The sequence below is a fragment of the Anser anser genome (genome assembly GCF_964211835.1).
Source record: "Anser anser genome assembly, chromosome: 6".
NCBI lineage: Eukaryota > Metazoa > Chordata > Aves > Anseriformes > Anatidae > Anser > Anser anser.
The window spans coordinates 6,726,822-6,752,128 of NC_139726.1; the positions used below are offsets into that span (position 1 = coordinate 6,726,822).

General features: G+C 39.9%; 1 protein-coding gene across 9 annotated transcripts in view; it reads right to left on the reverse strand.

Annotated features, from left to right (window-relative positions):
- The window catches only part of THSD7B (thrombospondin type 1 domain containing 7B), a 454,300-nt gene that overhangs the window by 235,423 nt on the left and 193,570 nt on the right, over positions 1-25,307 (reverse strand). The gene's annotated exons all lie outside the window — the stretch shown is intronic.

The window sequence follows — 25,307 nt, forward strand, 5'->3', positions numbered from 1 at the left end:
GAGAGTACTCGAGCAATCACTACAGGAAAAGCCAAAGAAGTAAGAGCGACTTCATCTTTTTCAACCACTTCATAGAATCACAGAATGGTTTGGGTTGGAAGGGACCTCAAACCCCACCCAGTTCCACACCCCTGCCATGGGCAGGGACACCTCCCACCACACCAGGTTCCCCAAAGCCCCATCCAGCCTGGCCTCCCAGGGTGGTGCAGCCACAGCTTCTTTGGGCAGCCTGTGCCACGGCCTCTCCACCCTGAGTGAAGAATTTCTTCCTAGTATCTGATCTAAATTCATCCTCTTTTAGTTTACAGCCATTACTCTTGTCCTATCACTATACTCCCTGACAGAAGGTCCCTCTCCAGCTTTCCCGTAGGACCCTTGTGCTTGGGATTTGTATTTGTGTATAGCCTGTATTTGTGCTTGGGATTGCCCCGGCCCAGATACAGAGCCTTGCACTTGGCCTTGTTGAACCCCATGAGGCTCGCACAGGCCCAGCTCTCAGCCTGCCCAGGTCCCTCTGGATGCCATCCCTTCCCTCCGGCGTGTCGACCGCACCACACAGCTCGGTGTCATCGGCAAACCTGCTGAGGGTGCACTCAATCCCGCTGTCCATGTCACTGACAAAGATGTTAAACGAGCCAGTTCCAGCAGTGACCCCTGGGGAACACCACTCGTCACTGATGTCCACCAGGACATCGAGCCATCGACCACAACTCTTTGAGTGTGACCATTCAGCCAGTTCCTTACCCACCGAGTAGTCCATACATCAAATCCATGTCTCTCCCATTTAGAGACAAGGATGTCTTGGGGAACGGTGCACAAGTCCAGGTAGATGATGTCAGTTAATTATGTTAGTCACCTCTCTGAATGATGTACTGAACATCCCAATTCTTGCCCAAAAGGTTGGTTTTCTCTTGAAGATAAGAGATATTTTTGGCACAGAAGAGAAAAGGCAAGTCTATCTTGAGGAAAGAAGTATTTTATGCTTCTCCAAAATTATTGGGAAATAATGATTTAAAAAAATAGTAAAGTTCTCCATGCTTAAGTGTAAAGCAATACCAGACATAAACACATCTTTACTGGCAATGAGAGCAGGTTCCACTTTTCTGCACAACTCATTACTGACAATAGCCAGAGAAAATCTTTATAATGTCCTGTTTCTCATTTCATGACTTTTTACAGCTAATGTGTTCTCAGTCAAGAATAATGCAGTGATTAGAACAGAGCTCAGTCAGAATATGTGGCAATGTAATATGTACAGAATTTAATGAATTTCTCTCTGAATAGAAGAAAAATATTGATCACTTTTTTTTTCAAGCTTTAGATCAATTTATACATCATTTAGCATAAAGTTTCTAAAATTAATTCATGAGAAGGTAGAGATAACAAGCTTTGAAAGTAACAAGGTATTGATTTCTGCAACTTTCTATGCTAATTTTAGGATTTGATCACAGCTAATTTAATTTGACTAGAGCATTTTTGCTTTTAGATAGCTACAATATAAGTTGAAGAGAAGGATTCCCTTTGATAATAACTTCCAAAATCTTCACCAGAAAAGAAAAATTGGGAAAACCTGTATTTTTGTTACTCGCTCATGCACACGTACTTACGTATGCATGAATACACACACCAGCTTGTTTAGTGACAAAATATTAACTGGAATACTCGGACAAGAAATGAATGAAGAAAAGTCTCAGCATGTAGCTAACTTTCAATGAAGAGTCCACACTTAAAATACAGGCTGAAAACTCCATATTAAGAGATCCATTAAAAGATCTGATATTATTTTGGTGGCGTTAAACATTATCTCAAGTTCCAAGATTTGAATTATTTTGTGTATTAAGTATTTTATGCCAAGCTAATGCAATTTCAACATTTTAATAGACTGAGCAGTGATTTTACATATTTGAGATTTCACACGCTTTGGCACAACTGCTCTGCTTCCTGGGACACTGCAGTACTGGACCAGGCTCTCGGACAGGGATTTGTTAAAGCACGATTCCTGATCTAGGGTAATAAGTGTTTGGCAGCTAAATTAAATAAAATCTAGAAACCATCTGTTTTAGAAACTTAAATGATTAATTTTAGGAAGATGTTCTAAAAATGAGGTTATTTTTGGCATAGCATTTATTTACAAGACATATCACTAGCAATCCAGCATTTTTCATACCAGGGTTATAACTACATTTTCCAGTTATCCATCTGGGCCCTTTTCAATTCAGTGGTTTAATTAAAACTCAATGGTATTATCAATCTGTTGCATTTTTCATTTTGATGGTTATTACATTTACAGTACAGCAGGAGTACAAATTAAAGTAAGAAGATAAATCTCATCTAAAAATTTCATTTCTGTATCTTTAGCAACTTACGCTGTCATAATATTTTCTAGCTCATTCATGTTTATAAAACAGCTTTAATGATCTATTTTTTATGATCACAATAAAGGGAAACAGGAAAAAATTATTTTCAATAGCTTTACACATCTCTCATCATTCATTCCATCAGTCTGGTCAAACAGATGGGCATTACACAGCAAGGTTGGGAAAAGGTCCATGAAAGAGTTGATATTAGAGTTTTCTTTCCACCTCTTAAATATGTAAGTATAGCAGTTATTAGCCAAGTATATGTCTAAGAGAAAAACAGAAAGAGAAAGATATAGGAAAAAAGTAAGAGATAACCCAAAGAAAGTTGCAAGTTACAGGTAATTTCAATTAGTAATACAGAAGAACATAGCTGTGCCTTCCAGCTACTGAGAGGGCTGTTGCTATAGGTTGCAATTTCCAAAAGAGTTGAATTGCAGGTCATTGTTTCTGTTTTTATTAGTGGAGATGTCAGAGATTGCTTTTTAGTGGCACGTGACAACAAAAACAGTATATTCGATCTGCTAACAATTTGAAAGTTAATTAGAGATAACTTTATATGGCCCAAAGGAGAGGAAAAAATCACTTAGCTCCCAAGCAAGCTTCCTAGAAAAGCAGAAACAACAAGCTCACTCTTTCAACTCTCCTTATCACTACTAAAGAAGCAAAGACAGATAGAACTGACTCGGATAATTCAGTTGCCCATATATGCTGCTGTCAAGGTATCCAATGCTTTACAAGCCTTACAGCACTTCAAGAAATTAAAAAAGAAAGTCAGTTTGGCATCGGTGTTTTCTGTTTTCCTAGGAGTTTCTTTGTTAATATTTTTCATCACAGAATCACAGAACATCCCAAGTTGGAAGGGACGCACAAGGATCCTCGAGTCCAACTCCTGGATCCACACAGAACCACCCAAAAATCAAACCATGTGTCTTAGAGCACTGTCCAAATGCTTCTTGCACTCTGTCAGGCTCAGTGCTGTGGCCACTGCCCTGTGGGGCCTGTCCCAGTGCCCGACCACCCTCTGGGTGCAGAACCTTTCCCTAACCCCCAGCCTGACCCTCCCCTGTCCCAGCTCCATGCCGTTCCCTCAGGTCCTGTCGCTGTCCCCAGAGAGCAGAGCTCAGCGCCTGCCCCCCCGCTCCCCTCGTGAGGGAGCTGCAGGCCGCCATGAGGCCTCCCCTCGGCCTGCTCTGCTCTGGGCTGAACAAACCCATGGACCTCAGCTGCTCCTCATATGTCTTGCCCTCCAGATCCTTCACCACCTTCATTGCCCTCTTCTGGATGTTCTCTACTGGTATTATGCCCTTCTTATATTGTGGCACACAAAACTGCGCTAACAGTTAAACCAGGAAATATCTTAAAATTCTAATTATAACCAAGAGAAGACATACCTGTAGATATCAGAAATTTAAAAGACGGATTAGGTCCTCCAGCCTGTGACCAAAACATTACGGAGTTTGCTTATAGTTCTCTTTCCCCGTGCTTTGTGTTGGCAGCACACTCAGCGTTTCCCCAGGGAGCCAGTTCCTCTTTTCATCTCACAGCTCCGAGTCTTTCAACAGAGCCTCTGGTACGCCAGAGCTAATGCTTCGGCTCCAAAAAATGGCAGAGCATTCAGAGCAACACTGTTAAAGTCTTATTAAACCCAGTTTTAAAGCTGTTTTTGCCATCCCAACAAAACAAAAAAGAAGGAAAGAAAAAAAAAAAAGCCCTCACTGGGTCATACATTCAGTCCCACTGAATGCTTCAGGTTTTCAGGAAGAAACATTTCAAACAAACCCTACGGAAATAACAAAACGAGGTTAACTCCAGCAGACATTAACAAAAGTGCAGAAAAACCTTAGTTATTTTTATTAAAAGGTAAGCAGGACTGTTCGCAAACAAAGTTATTTTCTTTCACAATCAGCAAAAAGACAGATATTTAACAGCAGAAGTGAATGGATGTGCAATGCCAGCTGCCTGTAAAAGGTTTGTTAGGATGGGCTGCACAGGAATAGAGAGTTACAGATTTGTGCTGTCCAAAAGCACACAGATGCATGTTTGACTACCTGCTCCTCTCCTTTTTCTTCCTCTCTCCTTGCCTCTTATTTGGAGGAAATAAGGTTTGAGAAAATCCATTGCCATTACCTAACTGATATACAACCTTCCACTTTTCATCTTCCGTTCATTGTAATGCCAGAAGAACCATAACTTAATCAAATATTTAAGCTGGTAGAAGCTATAAAATCAATGCAATAAATAGATATATATAAATACAATAGGGAAGACTGTTTCAGAGGAATTAGAAAGCCTATACATAAAAATATCGCTATCGACTACATGAAACGGGATGTTACCACATTCCCTGACTCAGGTTTGCACTCAGCAGCAGGCTTATTCCTTTAACAAGAGAAGACACAACCTTAGCTACACATAACCAGTAACACGCCCCTAAAAGAGCTATTACCATTTCAGAAGGAGATCATGGAGTTTTTTCATACTGTTCTTCAAAAAAGACAGTATTCAGTTCTAGTGGAAGAGACAAGACCATGAGGAAATCCCGGAGCCTACAGCATCCCTGGGCAGGGTATGGTACACATGATAGTGGACTCCCATTTGGGATACTGCACATAGTCTCATTCCCCATTCCAAAAAAGAACAGTAGAAGTAGGGAAAGACCAGAGAAGGGCAAGAAGGATTATTAAGGCTTGCTTTCAGAAGGGGGATTGCATAAATTGTCATCAAACTGAGGGGTTTGGTGGTTGGGGGGAACTAAGGTTCATGTGTGAAATGTAGGCAGTACGAAAGTGGGCAAGAAGAAAGGAAAAAAGGGAATGAGTATTCACCATTACTTATAATCTTTAACCAATGGGCAACAAACTTAAAATGTTACAAAAACAATGCATAATTCAGTTACAAAACAAGAACTATAAAGAGGAATTTCATTTATTAGACCAAAGGATAAAGTTAGCAAAAAAAAAACAAACAAGCTTTCAGCGTACAGCATAGCAGGTTTACGAAGAATTAAGTTTTGGACTTTGTTGCTCTAAGATGTTTGGTTGCCAGAACAACAAATTGTTTCCAAAAGTAATTCAGGCAGACTGACAGAGAAGTCCATGAGGGCTGTTAAGGTTACCACCCCTACGGTGCAGGCACCACCTCCAACTCAGAACTTCCTCTAGCTTCAGAAATAGAAGAGGATGAAGGGAAATCTCTAAATTTATGCTTTTCCTGTAGAATTTCCCTATCCCTAGGCAGGTGGCACAGGAACTGTTGCAGACGAGGCTAGCTTAAGCAGCACTGTGGGGTTGCTCACTGCAGCTGCTCTCATGGCCTTAGTTGAGGAAAGGAGGAAGGGGGAAAAGCAAGGTTTGCAGAAGGTCAGTAAGAAACATACATTTATTCTCACACATCATCTTCTGGCCTTAGATCAGAGAAAAAAACTACTACGAAGCATTTATCTGATTAATGTTTCCAAGCAATCAGCCTGTCCGATGGGACATCATTCGTTAGAAGTTGTGTCTGGATTTGTGGTGTTCATCGTTTTTTTCCGCAGACCTCACGAAAAGTCAGTGGAAATTCCTGCTGACTCAACTGTTGGGTCAGATACAGCATTTCCACAGAAAGAAGTGGTTATACGGCTTAAGAGAGGAAAAACTATTTAACTGCTTGGTCAAATGAGATTCTAGCTTGGGTGCCGATATTAGTTACTAAAGGAGAATAAAGAACAAAACAGTGACAGGTATCAGGAAGGAAAACATGAAGGCAAAAACAAATAAAGTCGCTTTCACATCAAGCACCATCTTCTATAATAGCTTTATACCTAGGGCTTGATGTCTGGTTTTTCCTTTTCCTGTCAACATAGCTTTCTTATAATTATTTAGCCAAAGAAACCCTGTTTTTAGAAAAAGTTTGATCTAAACTTTTCTCAAAAAAATGTGTGTCGTATGTGTCCTATTAAAGTCTTTATAAGCCAGCTTCACCCCATCCCTTTTGGGCACTGAGTGGTACATTCTTTGACCTGAATGGAAAGTTTTAGCTTCACTGTGCACCTGGAGGACAGCGGTGCAGCCAGCACGTGTATGGGAGCACTCCTCACAAGCACCCCATTTGCTGGATATGACCAGCACATGCATACACATTTCTCCATGAGAAACCCCAGAAAGCCGTACACTGCATGCTTTTTTAAAGCACGTTTTCTCTCCCCTCATTTCTGATAGGGCTATGCTATATAGTCTTGCTAACGTACAATGTGCAGCAATAACAAAACAGAGAAATTCAGTACCGTGCTTCTCATCAGCAACAATTTGTCTTGAAACTGAGGAGAATGCAGAAAGGACCATCAGATGATGCCAAGCCAACTGAATCTAACAAAAGACCAAAAGTTTATCTGTGGGATCCATCTCTGAAATTACTGCAGACCAACCGCCTATTTATCCAGCAGAAATTAGCTATGGGTATCAATAAACATTTCTTCTTTGTTAATATGAATATGGTATTTCCTCTCTCAAGGCAAGGTATAAAAAAAGCAAAATCTGCAGGCATTTACTTATCTATCCATGTATCCCCGTTCAAAGGGAAAGGCCATATAGTGAAAAACAGAAATGGCTTCACCCACAACATGAATGGAGGAGACAGACAGCCAATGCTGTATCATGTGGTTGGGTACATTACAGAATGAGTAATGTAAGGCAAAGTCCGTTGCCCCCAGGTAATCCCACCTCTGGGATTTCAAAATCATCTCCAGAAAAAGCAGTTCTGCCCCTAAGCACGATTTATCACAGTTTCGCACAGCAGTGGGGACTCCCCAAAAGTGGGAAGAGAGCAGCGGTGCATATCTCAGCTCTGGGAACGCATAGCTCGCTGATTGCTGGTAATTACGTGCTGTTAATAAATCAATGAAGCACTTCAATCCTGATTAGATATGTATTAGATTATTTGAGCAGCGTCTCCTTGCAGAAAGCAGATATCTTAGTTTACCCCACCTGCCTGTCTGAAAAGCTAGAAGAGAAACTTAATACGGTCAACAACGTTTACTTCTCAAACGTTTTATCAGGCGTTTGGCCACTTGAAGGAAATTAATGATGGGTGTTTAAGAACTCACCTGGGAGAAAAGAATCTCACATGATCTTAGATGGAACAAAACACTGGAAAAAAATAATGCCATGCTGACCTTAAGTAAGCCTGACCCCTCTACAAGCACACAAAAGGCCATTAAGATTCTGGGCAGCTAACGCATTTTAATTAAAAGTCTTAGTTCGTCGATTACAACACTTATGTTAGAATAAACATCAGAAGCCTGACAAAACTATTACACCATACATATTCTCAGCTGTGTTTGTCCATTCATTCAACCATTTTTCCCAAATGTTGACAGGCACTCACAACAGCACAGGACAACTGGCAGGCTACAGACCAGGAGAATGCTTTCTACAACAGCAGCAGTTAGCATCTCACATTTTCTCTGTTACACAGGATTTTATTGCTATTTTTTCTGCTAGGAAGTCTATTTTTCTGCAATTTCACTAAGCTTGAGAAAACTACAATCCATGCACCAAAGTTTAACTCTCTGCTGCCTGCTCCAAATAACAGCATTTGTTGCCAGAGCTATGAATTTAGACAAACAGAAGAAAAATCTAAGGAAAGTGTTGTAAAGAAAGCATAACAATTATCTGCCTTTTTACTGATGGCCCTGCACATGGTAACACACTGACAAACATCCTTCTCATACAATCAGGCCCCTAGGTGCAGGATGTCCTACGTGCCCACTAACCATCATTTTTGCAGTTTTTCCTCTTTTCTCAACTTACTTGAAGCTTCATGTGGACAGGGAAGAAGATCCAGGCAAGATCAGGTAGAAAACAGGGCTGGGGTTAGCAGTACAGGGACAGAAGAGAGAAAAAAGATTACAGCTCTTTGAGATCTCCACTGTTTCTGTTTCATTAAATTCAGGGAAAATCCAAGTGCCACTTGCCATCGCTAGTTAGCAGTGCCCTTCGAAGGGGCCGCTAAAGCCATTTGGGAGCAATCTCTTCCTGGAAACAAGCTTCATAGAGGAGTTTGTATGCCTGAGACAGCAGAGCCCAGCCTGCATGGAGAGAAGTTGACTGGCCAAAGATACTCCCTGGAAGGTAAATGTATTTATTCATTCTATAGCCTTTCTACCTCATGTTAAATTTATGAGCTTTTATGCTCTGTTATATTTTCAGCTTTCAGCTCAGAAAAACCACAGTCATGGCACAGAAGGAAAAAACCCATAAAGTCAAAAAGCACAAGAAGAGATTTAACTGCCTCCTCTTCATTTCTTTCTTCTTCCTGGGATAAATCTTTGATCCGGGCTCACTGCCTGCCTGGCTCAGCGGCTCGTCGGTAGGGGCTGGGAACGTACCTACCTCCCAAAATCGCTGCTTCTCTAGAGCTAGAGCCTCTGTCCCGCATGTGAAGCCACCTTCCATAAGCACATACCCCAGCTCTGTACCAAAATCACCCCAGCTCCACTGGATCCATCTCCTAGAGCTGCTGAGCCCCAGCAGGTGACAGCACGGGGCTCACAACTATTCCACTTCCGAGCTATCACACACACACAAAATTTTTTTGATGAGGCCAGGCAGCCCTGCCAAACAAAATCTCTCGTCTAAAAATCTTCCCAAATTACAAATAAGGACTTGATTTAGCTTTGGTTCTTTCTCTCCAAAAGCTCAGAGCTATCAATCTCACAGAGCAGAGCTCATGAAGCTCTAACAACCTGTAACACCGGCGGTACTACCCAGCTGTCACCGCTGCGACGATGCAGGCTGTTACGTGTTGTCCATGGAAAAGAGCAGGAACACAGTACCCCTTTTTTGTGTCAGAAGAATGCAAGACGAGAACATAATAATTACGTTTAGAAAAACGATACCAGCGCTATACAGTAGGTGTTTTTATCTATCATCCTGCCTCATTTCTAACTGAAGGGAAATCGCCCGGCCTTAAGAAAAAAGCCTCAGAGATGGGTCACAATGAGCTGAACAGGAGAAAATGAAGCTTTGAAAATGAAGTTCGGTTTTGTGGTGTGTTTTTTTTTTTCTTCTATCTCCAAGTTGGTAATTTTTATCTGTGAGACTAAACTTCATCCTTACTTACTCTCACAATTTCATTGTAAGCTGCTGTGATGCTTGGAGTGACTTCTTAAGCCTATACCTGAAGCCATGCAAATTTTAAGAAAATATATTTCCCCGTGTTTCTTTTACATATGTAGAATATCATATAGAGAGAATATATATTTCGCTTGGTCTTAAGGAGAAACCAGAAAAAACAGTGCCAATTCTTAATTTTAAAGCCAAATGCAAATGGGTAAAGAAAGAAAAATCATATCTCAGGGAGCTTTCCAGAAGCTTGACTCCTGCTCTTGAAGAGGAGGGGGTTGGTGACACTGAAGCTCGAACAGGAGTTTTAAGTCTCCAATCTCCATTCTTATTCTCATCACCTACATGTGGAATAATTTCATTTGTTTTTGTTACACAATAAAAGTAAGCTGCTGCCCCCATTTCCAAACAGAATCACTAACATACTGATTGCCTGTACGATTTTAAGTTGAAAACATGATTTAAACAAGACAACAGGAACCCGAAGGACTGGATTTCTTTTTATTTTTTTTTTTTTTTTGCCTTTTTCTATTTTTTTCTCTATTTTTTTTTTCTTTGCCTTCTCTTCCTACTGCACAAGGACCTCTCAGAGGAGGTATGTTTTCTGGGTGCCGTGTACAGCCTACCTTAGCTTTTGTCAAAGGATGCTAGCCCTGGTCTCGGAGGTGCGCTTGGCAGTACTGAATGAAGGTGAACGCAGCTGGGCCAAGAGCATCTCAGGTGCTCCGTGCTAATGCAGGGAGGTCTTCATTACCGCAAAGTAAATGCAAAACAAGAGTTTGGGGGCATATCTGGATGTCTCCAGCGTCATCCAAGAACACAGACTTTCACTGTGAAATGAGCAGTCCTCCAGGTTGACAGAACAGATGGAGCCTTAACCTTTACTGGATTACAGAGCTTCTGCATCTTAAATAATACATACGATCTGATCAGATGGGAGCTTCAGCTGCAGAAACAGACGATGCTGAAACAAGATCCACTCCAATCTGTTCACTCACCACTGTTCAAAAAAGTGGGAGAGGTGAGCAGGTCGCTGGGCAGGTCACAGCCCTTGGAGGCAGGGGACTTCCAGCCCCAAGCAGAGGTTTACTGCTTTTCACTACCACAAATCAGCATAGGTTGTTGGTGCGCCACATAGGCTTCAGCTAATCAACTTTAGCCCAATTTTGCTCTAAAACCAAGCAAGAGACTTCCCAAATTACAGCACACACCATCTGCAGATGACAGTATAGATGATCAGTGTATGTTGTCATATAAATATCTGAGTAAGAAATAGGTACTGTGCTCTTAAAATAAGGTAAAACATTTGCAAATTGGTAACAGTGCTTCTGCAGGAGTGGTAAATTGGAGCACAAGTTTTTTAACACACCGAGAAGAGACTCTGGGCTCAGAGCAGCATTTCTGCTAATGGTCAGGGAAGCAAGGAAATGCAGTACAGGGACAGGCAGAGCTGCCCGCACCGTGAGCCTCCAGGGCAGAACAGAGCAACCAGGAGCTGGGTGACACACAGCAGTGCTGTAAGCAGCTCCCCCAGAACCATTTGGGAGAAGCGTATTAAAGTAAATCAGCCCCTGTTCAGCTTACTTTAATATTCCAGAGCACAAACTGCTTTATAAAAGCTGATTCATGAACAGACCAAATATTGCTGCTGGGGGATGCGCAACAAGGAGCAGGGCAGATGGTCAGGGGTGGCAGCAGCTTCACTCATCTGATTTTAATCCATCACCACAGCGCTGTCAGGGCCCTCAGTCACGTGCATTTCACTTACTCCCTTGTTTGGTTCATGCTACGCATCCAGAAAAAGCCTACTGAACAAGATGTACAGCTCATATTTACTATTCAAGCCTGCCAGCATTCCTGTTTTTTAAACAAGCTTGGAGAAATAAATTTGCTCTTGGCTGAGAGCACTTCTGCCTAGTCTGAGTGTGCTTTAATCGGGTAGCCACTAAAACTTTTCGAAAAACAGTATTTAATGAAAACAAACAGATGCATAACTGCCGAGTGTCACCGCAAGATTGTTGACATGTGTCATCACCAAGTTTTAATAGCAAAAGTGAAAAAATAAAAGAGAGAGAGTTATGGCAGGGAAATACGGTTGCTATAGAAGCCCAGCTTCCACAAACACGGCCTCCTGAGCAGACAGGAGCTCCGCACACGGAGGAAGCAGATGCCCACGTCGAGGTCCGCACACACTCACCCACCCACACAGCTCCATGCGACGCCCACGTGGGCCCGTGTCCTCCCTGTCACCCACCAGTCCCGCAGGGATTCACCGCGCGGTTTCCTCCTGCCCTCCCCGTTACTCATTCCCACCAGATCTGCTGCAGGACGTGCCACCTCGCAGAAAGCTGATTCAACCGAAAACCCTTACAAATGTATTTCCATTTTCCATAGCATCAGAACTGACTTACCCACTGGGTAGTGAGGCTACAGCCGGGGGTGGACAACTGCCCCCCGGTGGGCACAGCTCCTCTTGGCAGCGGTTTGGGGGTTCTCAAGGAACTTGATTCCCTGGGGCTTCTTTTTGCAAGATGCATTTCAGTAGAAGCCTTTCATTATAAAAACAAACCTGTCCACTGAAAAACTCAGAGCAAGCCCGGTAGTGTAAACAGCATGGTTACAGACACGCTTGTGGTGCGTTACGGGATGGCTCCTCGCACCTCGAAGTGGAACACAACGCGGTGCCGTACACATCTGCGTAACAGGAGCCAGTTCAGTGCTGCTGCTGCTTTGTACACTCACACAGCACCTTGATGCTCAAATACGGCCGTGTTTAACCAAGCTCTGAGCGACCCACTGAGGCAGCTTCTCCAGAGCATAATTCCACTCCGAGCAGGTGCTGCTCACACAAGTGAAAAGGAAGACGCGAAGGAGAAGAGCTGGGAAAGCTCCACTGGGGATGTAGTAGAAGAGCTCACAGATGCCAGATTCTTTCAGCCAGCCACATTCATGCTTTTCAGAGTACCTGCATCAACATTATGACTAAGAAGAAAGCTGAATAAAATGATCAATGATTTCTCCTTCTACTTCCCATAGAAAAGCAAAGAGCCTGTCTAAACTTTCCTTCCTTCCTTAATGAAACTCTTATTGATTTTTCATCCTTGTGAATCATTGCCTTGGAGCAATTTCTTTTAGCTGCACGTTCCCACATTTAATTTGTATGTATGCTTAAGGGAAAGTTTATCAATAGAGTCTCCAGATAGACACTAAAAGGGTTTTATGAGAAAGTTATGAAATTTTACATACAGCATTTACCAATCTAGTATTTTGTTTTTCTTAAAGACAAGTCTAGAATTATTTATGATATTAACAGTCACCGGTCCCATATAACACCTTACACCCTATGTCACCTCAGTGCAGCTGCCATTGCATCAGGATGACAGAAGTCAGATTGAATATATTTATGTTGATACAAAGGCAAAAACAGAAAACACCACCACAACCAAAATCCATTCAGATATAGGGACCTACCACCCGTCAACAGCTACCCCGAGACAAGCAGACGAGAACATACTTGCATATGTCCGTAGGATACTGGGTCCATTATGTGCACTAAAATGCATATCCAAGCCAGGCATGAAGAAACTTAGCACTAAAAACACTCCATCAGCAATAAATTGATGGTATTGGCAAAATTGTCCACTAAAGACCAAAAGAAACGAATCTCCCTTAACTTACTCTTAAGCAATAACATGTTATTTCTTACTTGTACTCCTAAATTATACTTAGTCAAAATTTCCCAGCTATTCTATTTACATGAGAAAAAACTAAGTGTCATATACATCTTAATTCTCATTCAGGCATAATATGCTAATTTTGCTAGTCAATGAAGGAAGCAAATTTATGGGACAGTAGGGAGCATCCAGGATACAGTAATCCAAGTAACTGTAAGGCAGGTTAGGATTAAAAGTCAACATTAATCACAACGTGAAATACTATCTAAATGGCACCAACCACAACCATATAGGATTGGTTAGAATTGGTTCTGGAAGACCTGGAAACAAGAATCTTTCCCAAAGTATCTAGGATTTTGCCCAAAAACAGCCCCTACAAAACTTACACTTCTAGTAGAAAATCTGAATCAAGTCTTTCATTTTATCAACAACCCACCCAGGGTGCATCTTCTCCTTGAGAGGCGAAGCAAGAAGAAACCTTAATGGAAATTTTCCTTTTTCCATCTTGCCCTGTCTTTTTTTTTTTTTTTTGTTAAAGTCACTTACTAATCTAATGGAGTTAATTCAATTGTCTGAACAGATCCTAAACCATTACCCAAATTACTTGATTAAGGGAGGAATCAGAGAGGCTTAACTAGCTCCTATCGGTTAATATCCACCAGCAATAGTATCTAATAGAATTCAACAGTGCACAGCCCACACAGCTGAGACCAAGGCAGAGGAGAGAAACCCTTCTTGGTCAAGGGGATCAGACTGAAGAGTAAGCATGCAAGAAGGTCAGGCTCATGTTCTGAAGCATGCCAAAGGAAGGAAAACCCTTCAACTGCACACAAACAAACTCTAGGTGACGTTAAATGGAATTAGGTATGTAGGATGCATTCCCATGACAAAGAAAAGTAGGAACATGTGCACAAGGAAAAAAAATGGTTTGCCAGGTTGCCTAGAGAAGTTGCAGAGTCTCCCTCCATGGAGATCTTCAAAAGCCACCTTGAGAGCATCCTGGGCAAGCGGCTCTGGGTGGCCCTGCTTGAATAAGGGGGTCAGACCTCCAGAGGTTCCTTCCAGCCTTAACCATTCTGTGATTCTGTGAAAAAGGAGGTTTTATAGAGATACTGGAAAGAAAAAAAAAAGAAGAAAAGCACCTGTTGCTCAAGACAATTAAATATTTTTGGAGTAAAAGATCTAAGATCTATAAGAAGTGATAGTGGGATGAGAAAAAGTTAAGGAAATTTTTAAACTATTGCAAAATAGCCAATGCCAAAATACTGAGATTAAAAGAAAGAGCATTTATAAAATCCTACATGACAAAAACATGAAAAGGTTGCTCAGTTGCAAGATAACTGAGTAATGTAACCTTTCAAAGCAACAACAAAAAGTGATTAGACTATGCCTGGGATTGAAAATGATCGATTATTACTGCTAATATTGGAATTGAAGTTGACTGTAATGCTTCTCATGTAATTGCTTTATTGAATGCTGCATAGCTTTATTTGGTAATATATTCAGAACACTGTGAGTTTACAATTTTAGTTCCCAATACACTGAGACACACAAACACATAGTTTCGATATATTTATGACCAAGATATTGTACTAAACAGCATATACTAAGGTTAGCTCCTGACCTTTCAGTTAAGGTCTATGGGGAATCTTCTGCCTGCAGAATAATCTAGTAGATTTGAGTACCAGCAGCTTTGCATCCTCTGCACCTGTTCACTGGTTTATTCCATAAACTGTATCAAAATGCCTTAAATCTGATTTGGGGCCCTGTGTGCTATAATAATTAAATCAATCTGAGGACTCTGAAAGCTGGCTTATCCATTTAAAAAAAAAAAATCAATCAAGGACAAGTAAATCACAGTGAAGAAGAGTAAGTAACACTTAAAAAAAAATAAATATCTGAAGGAAAAGAAGGAATTTTCATTGTTGACTTTCAGCTTTGCTGTTATTCCCACAACAGTCCAAATATTTAAATGTAACTTACAGAATTACATTTTCTCACCTGCTTTTCAACCTCTCTGATTTGTTACCCCCTGGTGTCACTCACTCACACTCCCTGCTTTCTTGAAGCAAATCCTAGCAAAGGTCAGCAGTCAATTAGCCATCAATAAATACCCAAGTTGAGTGAAAACTTTGGCCTGTCTCAACTCCTACTACTAAACCAAAAAACATGCTTGAAAGCTCATAACAAAAAGCATAAAATACTTTACAGTGTTCTGAACATAAGTATAACGTTACCTTTAAAGCATAAGTATGAAAAATATCAAAGAAGGCACGTAATAGCAAGCTTTATCACCAATTGCACACGTATATTGACTTAAACAAGACACGCTCACTTATCTACAAAGCAAAAATTGGTTTTAAGTACGGTACTTTGCAAGACCCTTAGGGCACAATAACATTACTGTCATCATTTACGTTGACTTCCCTGTCTCTCATTTCATCCTCCTTCAGTCTTTTCAAAATACTGCAGATAAGTTTCTACTTCTGCCACTTTAACAGTGTCCTTGCTTATATGGCAACACAATTATACACGGTGGGCCTATAAATACACACAAAAAATAATGCTTAAATATACACACACGAAGGTACTAACACATAAGCAATACACTTAACACTCAGACATGCCCTGTAACTTTCATTTCAGTGCTATGTGTACAAGGATATACTTAGCTTTTTCTTTTTTTTTTTTTCCCCTCACTATTTCATTTTTGGAGCAAATTCTAAAAGTAATGTTTCCTTAACACCTTGCAGAGGAATGCAGAAGGAGGGTTTATACTTCCTTAACAGGAAAACGTGATCAATAAGAGTTAAAGTTTGGATAAACCCTCGTTATCAGACTACTATAACGTTAAAACAAACATATGTCAGCTACCTGTTTGGCACAGACACAACTTCACACCCTGTGAGCTCCCTGTCAGCAGTGAATAAAGCTGAACTTAGGAATACGTGCCTGCAAAATCAAGATTTTCTACATTCACAATGATTTACGTTAAGATACTATTATACTTGAGCTACAAAGTATTTAATGCCAGCTAAAAAACGGATGTGCTGGATTAGCTGAACCGAAAATATTGTAAGTTCAAGTTGCATATTCTTCTCATACCATGTAGACATTTAACACAGAGCTGCAAACATTTCATTTTAACTCATTTTTACTGCAGCTTGAAGCTATGTAGCTTGATAAGATTTTCAATGGCTAGAAACAAGTGCTTATTCTGCTTAAAAGCAACTGGATGGTATAAAGCAATTTAACTAATGGGTCAAAAGATCTTAAAGATGTACAGAGTTTATTTTTGCCTTCCACAGCTTCCAACTTGTGAAGTTTATGGTTATAAATGTCACACTGTAGAAAAGTAAAACATGCTTCACACATCGGAGGTTATTTTTAAACTATTGATATTTGAAGGTCTTGGGATCGCAGGGGTGACAGAATAAACCCCAAAGGACATAAATCAGTGAAAAAGTTCAAATGATAACACAAGAAATATCAGATATCCCGTGGCCCTGTATTTAATCACATGGCTAGCACCATCAGCCATATTTTATGCTTGCATTGACCTATTCCATAGGTCAATAAAGACCCAATAAAGACTTACTGAAGTATCTACCTTACATGTTAATTTTTAAAAAAAAATAAGTATAGTGAAACTTTAATTCTTCAAATGTCAGGATTTTTCAGTAAGTCTTATGGTGTGAGCTGTTATTTCAAATAAGGCTTAGGAAGATGTTTTTAAACTTGTTGTTGATTATGCCAAGGAAAATGAATCGTCTCATTACCGCTTCATTCTGTCGAAGGGATAAGCACAACGCTGAACTTGTGTGCTGTTGCTTATGCTGTGCTGACATCAGCCCCTTCTCAGTCTTCCACTAGAAGTTTTATGGCTCTGCTTTATAGAGAGTCACAAAAAGCTTTTAAAGCAAGAGACTGTGGAACACAGGAAAAAAAATACATCACTGAGTGGGCAAAACCAAGCAGCAAATATATTGGCTAGATAAATAACGTAGGTTTACTGGTACTTTCCTCGGGAACAGCTGGGTACCAAGTCGTGCAAGCAGCAGCAACGTGGGCTTGGCGTTCAAGGCGTTTGACTGGCTCCTCTTTGAACATATGCCCTTTCAAGTGAAATTAATCAATCTCTTTATCACTCCTGCAGCATCTGGAGCCATAATCATTACCCAACTGCTGAGAAAGAAATGAAACCACTAATCGCACGGGGAGTAGGGCTTAGTGTTCAGAGCAGGAAAGTTTTTATTAAGTTCTAATTTGAAAAGTGATTTTTCATGGCTAGCCTTCCAGGACATGCCACACAAAAGCAGGATATACTTCAGCAACTGCCTACAACGTATCCCCCAGCACACACAACCAATATATTTAGAACTGCTCTAATGAGGTTTTAACGTGCTTTTCCAAATTTAGCTCCATAATCCTAAATCACTGTTATACTCAAAAAATGACGTGGAGGTGCAGTTAACCATAAACTTTAAAAGGTCTCTAGAAGAAGAAACTGTAGAAGCCTACAAAGTGGTAGACACCAGACAGGATAATCAACAGTAAGGACCAGATACTGCCCCTGGACTTGCACACTATGGTCCTACTGATCTCATCAGGCATTTTCTGCACAAGCTGAAGCCAATATATTTGAGATTCTATTAAGCAGGCATTTCATCATATCTATCAACCAGCTGAAGGTGATTAAAATAAGCCATGCGAGCCCTATGTCAATAGTCTGGATTACCATGAGATATCCCTCAACCATTCTAACTTCTCCACTTCATTTTCCTGGCTTACGCTACTCACATTTTTCAAAGAGAGAATTGAAAAAAAAAAAAAGAAAAAAAAAGACAAATGTTGATGACAGCAGGACTATTCCCGTATGTATCAGGAAAAAAAAATACAGGGAAATACGGGTATCAGTGGGTAGACTACCCAAAACTTGTGGCCCTAGAAATACTCAGCTGCTTAGGGATCTCTAGTAGAGACCTTAGGGTTTTCTCATACAATTTTGTGCATGTTCACCCACAGTAATTCTGCTCTAGACAATAGCTGAATGAGGAAGTGATTATTCCTATATACTGAAATTACGAAGCTCTTATTCCAACTCAAGATATAATTATTTAAAATAAATAATAATAGTAATAATAATTTTAAAAACACCATGGGGTTCTGAACAAGGGCAGCAGAATAATTGAATCTAGTACCCCACCGAAACAGGCTGAAAACCTGAGCGTCCATTTTTAATGTTCCATCTATATGTAACAACATAAATCTTTCCAACAGCTGCATTCAATTAAAAAAATATTAACCCCAAGGAAGAAGTACAAAAACATCCCCATCTGTTTTTCTTGTCACTCACTGTGCTTCTTTTGTGAGTGAAATATGTACAACAATACAATCCAACAAAGTTGAATGAAAAGTACTACAATTCCAATAATAAGCTATCCTTTTTCTTTTAAATGAACAATTTAAAAGAAACCACTTTTGCAGATTTTCCCCTGTGACCCACAGCTCTGTTCCCATAGTAACTACTGAGTAAAGAAAAGGATAAGATGCCTAACTTATACTTTTCCCAATACCAACAAAAAAACAGAAAAAAACACCTTATTCTCAAAAACTATTATTCTCAGGAAGGGAAGAGGGACATTTAAAGATTAGTGTGAATCTCCTGTGTAATCTGGTTTAAACCACCACCTACTGAACATTTGATTTTGGTTAGACAACGATATTTGTTAAAGCACAGTCTTCGTGTAAGAGAACTATTGAAATAGTTCTGCGAGCCCAACAATAACAAAATTACCAGGCACATGCTGTAAAAGCTTACATCTGAACTCAGCAAGCACAGCCTACCAGCCATGCTGTTGCACTGTGCTCCTTTCTGCTGAGGGCTAGTACTATATTCTTGGAGAAAAGCTGTAGAAAGTGTTATTTTTAACATACGTTTCGGTTTAATACCTCCTTAGCTTGACTTTTTAATTTGACTGACGCTCCATGTTTCTCATAGTGCTTGCAGTAGTACATTTTTCTAGAATTACAGAGACCAGCGACTCTTCTGCTAAATAATGCCACCAAGAAGAACATTTTGCTGGTGTGTGAGTCCCTACAGGAAACCAGAGCTAATAAGAACACACTAAGTTTTGCAGGCTAGGAAGAAAGGCATCAGTTTAAGCACCTCGGCTGCTCTAACTATGCTTCCCACTCCCCTTTAACAGCTCAGACATCTCTGATGCTCAATACGTTCCCTGCACTAACAGGCTGTTCGTCAGCCACATCGCATACATACACTGAGCTTCCAGTCCTGGGGGTTAAGGATAAATCCAGACCCACATCCGTGCCTCCAGAAGCTACAGTGGCAGGATGTAGGTGAATATGCAGTGGGCTGTTGTGGCACACTTATCCAAGATGAGCTTCCCGTGCAGGAGAGGTTCTTCAGGAGCAATTGGGCTCTTCTCGGGTACGTATGTCCAGTTCCCTGACAAACTCACCAGTATTTATTGCCTGAGGACACAAGGTCTCCAACAACATCGAAATGTGTCACCCACATAAATATTTGTGCCATCTTTGCAAAGGTTTATAAAGTAAGGCAACAAGATGGACCTCCACAACTCCAAGACTAGTTGGCTTTAACTCCTGAAGAAAGGATACCAGATGAGGACACCGTGCTGGAAGAACTGAAATAATCACGAAGTGCAGTAGCAGAACAGAATGTAATAAAATTTAGATGTGCATGGAAGAGAGAAGTGAAAATGTGGATAGGAAAGGGTATGGAATAATAAGGACATAAATCCAAATATTTAGCAACAAGAAAATACTGCACTCCATTTCAAGGAAACACAAGATTAGCTTTGAGGCCACCCTTAAATCTTCTCAAGTATCAGTGACCGGGATCGGCCAGCATATTAAATTTTGCTGCAAGTGAAATTTTGCAAAACAACTTTCTTTGTTAAAGTTTCAGATATCATTGATTCAAAATCATTTTGCAGAAATTAAATTTATATTGTCCAGTAAAGTACGTTCTTTGTAATGAAGTGTTTTAGACCAATGAACTATTTTTAAATTATTGTGTTGATTTTTATATATTTAAAGTACTTTTTAAATGGCTATTTAATGAAAATACACTAAGAGATTAAAAACAACTAAACTACTTCAAATTGAATTGTTCATTACAAAGTGTTCAAAACCAGCAGCATCTATGTGATTGTGAGATGTATTAAGCCAGGCACTTCTAATTAAAATTGCAAAATATCAATAGGGAAAATCTCATCTGAGATTCGATACAATTCTGAGGACAATGTTTAGAAAAGATTTTGTTTGACGAACCAGGTGCAAGAGGATATGACCAATAGCAGAAGTCCAGAATGGCTTGGTGTCTTTAATTTGCAAATACATCAGGGGCAACTATCAAAAGAGTGACTTAGATTATAATCTGTCTCAAACACAAATGTGTAAACTGTGAATAATATTAAAGGTAAAATTATGAAGGCTTATGATTCTAGGGCAACTTTTCAATTATCCAGTTTATGGCAACAATCTGACTAGTTTTAGAATGGCAGTTAATAAATTATTTTTTAAAAACCTATCAGTTGTTGCTGCTGTTGATATGACAAGATTGCAACCCATAACCAAAGAGAACCGCTGCTGTCCTAAATCGTTAGGATAGCAAAGAATTTTAGAATCTTCCAAAATTTGGTGACATTGAGGCTAAATTTCCACTTTAATTTTTCCATTGGAAAAAAAAAATACGATTTGTTGCAGCGCTATCTTCGAATATCTTTTCAGTAGCTTGGAGACCCACTGCCCTTTGAAGATCTGGGCTCCTTTTAACATTTGTTGCATGTAGGTAAAAGTTTGTCTTTTAACATGCAAGGTCAAAGGCACTTCCAAACCAGCACTTGGCATTCCTGAAATTAAGACCTTGGGAAAGGGTATTTCATGGCAGTATTATCTGAGAACAGAGAAGAAAAGATCTTTTTCATCTTAGTCCTACCTGGTTCACCCGCATTCACTAGTAGTTCAAAGGTTCCTCCACATTAGATCATTCTCTGAAAAGTTCATTTCATATCTTTTCCATTATGGATTGTCTCAGAAGAAAGTCTAATGATCAAAATCATTTGCTAGCCCTATTTTAGGAATCACTTTCAAATACGGGTAATAACTCTCAACCAAAGAAAGTTTCTTTTGCTCACCTGGGGCAATACAACTTAGAGCTCACCATACCTATCTCCCAGAAGCCCACAGCCACCGAAAGATTAATGGTTTCTTCCTCAGGTAAAATCTCTCCGCTATGATCAGCTGTATTACATATTCATTTGCCAGTCTGGTATCTCGCTATCAGTGCTCTTCCATTCATAACAGGGAGCGTGTCCCTGCTGGGCTAAATCCCCACCGTGATTCATTTTGTAGAGAGAATTATTGCTGGGGAAGTGTCACTGGGATGCCACATCTGGGTTTCTAATATTCCTCTTCCCCCTTTCGTAGCATACAGAGTATTATTTCCATGTTAAATAGTATTTTACCAAAATTAGAGAACTTTTTTTCCTAACAATCAAAACATTTTCATCCTACAAAATCATATTTTTAAGTAAACCGCTTATTTAAATAAATAAATAAACAGCATCACTGCTTTAGCTCCATTAGCCACTTTTATGGCGTATGCCTTTATCCCTTTCATTTCTGTTCATATTTCAGGGAAAATGACAAATGCACTGTTACTGGTGTGTAGATGTGTAAGTTTATGGAGGAGCTGAAGTCATCATTAGTGATGGTGAGCCTAAAACCTGCCAATGCAGTGACTGCAGGCATCTCTGAAAATAGCTGTATTTTCAGCATTCTGTAATTCTAATTATCAGCTCCTTTGCTGTAAGGCACCTCAAGTATTTCAGACTTAATTTAAACTTTAGAATTTATTTGTAGAGTTCCTCAAAAAAAACACTAAAATTGTATTGTGGATTCACATATATGTCAATATTCCATTCAGAGTTTTAAAAGCTTCACTGACAACCACTAAGATGTAAACATATTTACATTACACCCATTCTAGGCACTTTTAGGACCATTCAAGAGTTGAATAAAAATTAACGTGATGAAATATGCAAATTGCTAATTAGGTATTGCATTAAACAATATTAATTTACAAGGGTTTAAATCCAATTAAATTTTCTCAAGATTATATCACTAAAACTGCTTTATTAGTTGGCAAGTGTTGGAAAATTATTCAGCTCTTTAAGGTTGCTGAGTAATTTAATTGGTATAATTATTGCTTTCATGGTTAGGCTGGTGGTCACAAAATAAGTATCTGACAAGTAATGTCTGGAAACCAAAAGATATAGTAATATCTAAATATCTTTACACTGTATCATCTCTAAAAAACAAGAGCTAAAAATAAACTGTTTTAAGGCAGGCCACAAACAAGTAAAACACAAGAGGGAAGAGTATGTATAAGGTACCTCACACTGCCAAGTTCTTGAACTTTAGAAATACTGAGCCTGGGTCTTTGGTTTTGTTTTTTGTAGATGCAGTGATTTTGGTACAATTGCTATAACAAGTCTGTCAAGCCAAGCATGAATATGTATGAGCCTTTATTAGATACAGCCAAGGATTTAGGTAAAAAAAAGGCCTGCTTTATGAGCTTCAGTGCTGATGCACTGCCTTTTTATTTGTTTTTGTTTTTAATATAGCACATATAAATTCATATTCCTCAAGTCAAAGCTTTCACTAACATGCTTTTATTTAATTATAAAGCATGGCATTTCAATAAGGTGTTGAATTCCTCTACAGCACGTAACTCGCCATGCTTGCAAAAGACAACTCAGGATTTAAAAACAAAACAGATCATCGCCTTTCCCATTAGGGATTGCTCATTAGAACCTTTCATTAAAAAAAGACAGCAGCTGCAGGTTTGCTTTCTATCAGAATGGATCTGCTCAGTTTTGACATTAAAATTACTTAATTTTAAGTTCCCTGTGCTGTGCTTTTACTTCTTTTTTCCCCTCTCAATTGGGCACACAAGTCCTCAAAATACAGGGTGATTTTTTTCCTATTACCTATACTACAGATCTCATTAGGCCATGCTGTAAATCACAAGGCTGTTTTACTATTAATATCCTGCCGCAAGAGGTTATGTTAACCCCTTTGACTCTCTGGGTCCACCTGTTCCATTAAAGTTACTATCCCCATCTTCCCAAAACTTTTCTCTGCAATCTTTTGAAAGAAAAATACACCTTTGTTGTTCTTTTTTGGCTACAGTCAATCACAAAGGAACACCATACAAAACCAAGCCAAATATGCCACTCTGATGGCAGACTGCTATTCACAATTTTCAAAATTAATTTCAAGGTCACTGCATTTTCTTTTGATATACATGCTTCCAGATGCCACAGAAATGAAATTTGCACCACATACAGTAAAATTATCAAAGTAAAGCCATTAGTTTGTTTCCTCTGCCCTGACTACAGCACACCTAGCTCCATTTTACCAAGATCGTCCCCTAAAGAGTAACTGTTCAAACTGCCAAGAAAAATCTCAGACAGCTTTGTTATTACCTAGAATAACTGTAAAAAAAAGGTTTCACAGTTTATAAAAGCTGATTCTTCGCTACTGCTGCAGAGCTAGTTGAGGGGCTTGATAAATAACACTGTTTCACTAACAAAAGGAAGTGTTTGGAGTGAACATACCATTCATTTTAAACTAGAACTAAACATTTCGGTTTGGGATTTATTTAACTTTTAGACTAACTTCTAACAAAATAATTTTTAAAATGAAAATTTTGTTTACTAACATAAAAAGATGCAAATTTAACTGGAGAAAGAAAGTCTTTGTTTGCCAAACAGGACAATAAGGATGGCTCAAATTCACAAGTTATTTTCATTAAGAAAGTATTTCATACATTTTCTACCTCTAATCATTCATAAGCAGAGAAAAACTACACCAAAATACTGCTAGGATTTAAGCTTTATAAGATTACTCTTGAGATCTCAGATATTTCTGATTCACTGTGGGAGTCATGATAACTGGCACAATTTGCTCGTGTGTCTGGAAGGCAGAGCTTTACCACGAGCTCTGTGATGGATGAGCTCATCACGGGGCATTCAGCGCACAGTACCCGTGTCCACACAAACCTGGACCACCGCTTTCTGTTAGTTCTCAAAACACCTGCCTCAGTCTTTGAGGCACTGATGACACTTTATTGTCAGCTGCAATCAAGTCAAATTAAATTTTTATGAGTTCCAGTGCACACCTGTAAAGACCCCCGGCACAATACACTTCAGAACTTAAGAGAAGTAAAACAGCACCGAAGGGCATAAATTGTCTTAACAGCCCTGCCTTTGAAAGCTTGTTCAGAAATCACCTATATAACAGTGAACTGGAGGAAGACAGAACCGCTCCAAGAAAGGACGAGCCTCTCAAAAAAAAAAAAAAAGTGTCCAGATTTCAGCTGGGATAGAGTTAATTTTCCTCCTAGAATCTTTGGATCTGGGATGAGCATAATATTGATAACACGGCGATGTTTCAGTTGCTGCAGAGCAGGGCTCACCCAGAGCCAAGGACTGCTCAGCTCCTCGTGCTGCCCTGCCAGCCAGGGGCTGGGGGTGCCCCAGGGGCTGGGAGGGGACACAGCCAGGACAGCTGGCCCAGGCTGCCCAAAGGGACATCCCATAACATGGGGTGCCATGCTCAGCAATAACCCTGGGGAGTTGGCTGAGGTAGGGGCTGCCTCTGCTCGGGGTCTGGCTGGGCATTGGTCAGCAGGTTGTGAAGCAATTGCATTGTGCATCACTTGCTTTGGACGTTCTTTTACCATTATCGTCATCTTCCCCTTCCTTTTCTGTTCTATTAAACTGCTTTTATCTCAACCCACGAGTTTTTACCTTTTTTTTTCCCCAGTTTTCTCCCCCATCCCACTGAGGAGCAGGAATGAGTGAACAGCCGTGTGGTGCTTAGCTGCCTGCTGGGTTAAAGCGCAACAAGAGGAAAATCATTTTTCCACAAAGTTTAACTGCTCTGTTGCTCAGTCATAAAAGGCCACATCTCAAAGGTATCCCGGGCAATGAAACCCCTAGTTCAGTTGCATATTTCTGATGGAGTATTTTCTTTTACTTGAATTTCTTGGATTTGCCAATCTTTCCATTTCATTGAACAGTATTTGCTGTTGTGTTGTGCTACAAAACAAGCAT